The sequence below is a fragment of the Crocodylus porosus genome, unplaced genomic scaffold (genome assembly GCF_001723895.1).
Source record: "Crocodylus porosus isolate Cpor-Errol unplaced genomic scaffold, CroPor_comp1, whole genome shotgun sequence".
NCBI classification, from domain to species: domain Eukaryota; kingdom Metazoa; phylum Chordata; order Crocodylia; family Crocodylidae; genus Crocodylus; species Crocodylus porosus.
Window position 1 is genome coordinate 57,691,812 of NW_017728949.1, and position 1,301 is coordinate 57,693,112.

Consider the following 1,301-nt stretch of genomic DNA (forward strand, 5'->3'; position numbering starts at 1 on the left):
CAGCTTCCTTATCCCCTGGATCCCTCTGCCCCACTGCATCCCCCCAGCTCTTCTCCGTCCATCCCCCCGACCACGTGCCACCTGCTGCTCTCTTCCCTTTGCCCTCCCTGCCCTGTGTCTGCTGCAGGCGTCGGGGTCTCCCTCCTTCCCTCTGTTCTGGAGCCAGCCAAGTCCATCTGCAACGCTCGTTTTGCCCACTCATCACCTCTGCCTGCCCTTTCCTGCCCCATCCCGGGACGTGCCCACCAGCCACTTCTGCCACATGTATTCACCTGCTCCAGGTCTTTCGGCTCCTCTGCTACACCCGTCTCCCCGTTTGTCCTGTCACCTGTGGACGCCAGGTCCACGTTCCCTGTCCCTCTGCGTGTCCTGCATTCACACTCTACTCTGTGTCCCCCGACCCCATCCATCTATCCACCCGCCCGCCCATCCACGCTGCTTTCACTACAGTCAGGCCATCCATAGTTGTTCATCCACATGCCCAGCAGCCCTGTCCAGTGGTTCAGTTTCTCTTCTGCATGCTTTATAGCCCCCATGCATCCATCTTATCCTGTGCCCACTCAGCTGCATCCCTCCTTCCAGCTCCTCCAACTGCGTATCCTGTGGTTCTCTGCCACATCCATCTGTCTGCACGTCCCTGCCCGCTCTATCCTTTCTCTTCTGTATTTTCTACAGACTTCTCTGATGCATCTCTCCACTGTATGGCTCCATCTGTCCATCTCCCTGCTCTGCCTTTCCCCTTTTATACAGTGTACACGTATCCATTCAGCTCATTTATCTGTGTATCAGTCTGGTCATTCACAGTGTCAGTCGCATTACTCCATCTTTGGACTTCCTTTATCCATCTGCTGACTATATCCAGCCTTCTATCTCCTGCTTGTCCATCTGCTCGGTGTGCTCATCCATCCATTTACCTAGTCACCATGTCCCCATCCGACCACGGTATCAATCATATCGATCCCATCCCTCCATCTGTCTACGATCCATCCACCCATCTCTCCATCCCTCTCTGCCATGCAATATCATTGCATGTCCATCCAGATCGTTAAACACACTCTTTGTCACTTTTCCTACTAGCTTTGTACTCGATTTCTCAATCTCTCCATCAGTCTACCGTCACTCAGTTCACTTCTGTATCTGTCTTTCTGTAGCTGTCTTTCTGTAGCATCTACATACCCATTTATCCTTGTAAGTGCTGCCCAGGCATCTACTTTATCCTCCCACTGGCTGTCAAAAGCATACACATTTGCAGTATACTATATTTGTTATATTTATTTAGCTTGCATATGAGCTTGCCTGTT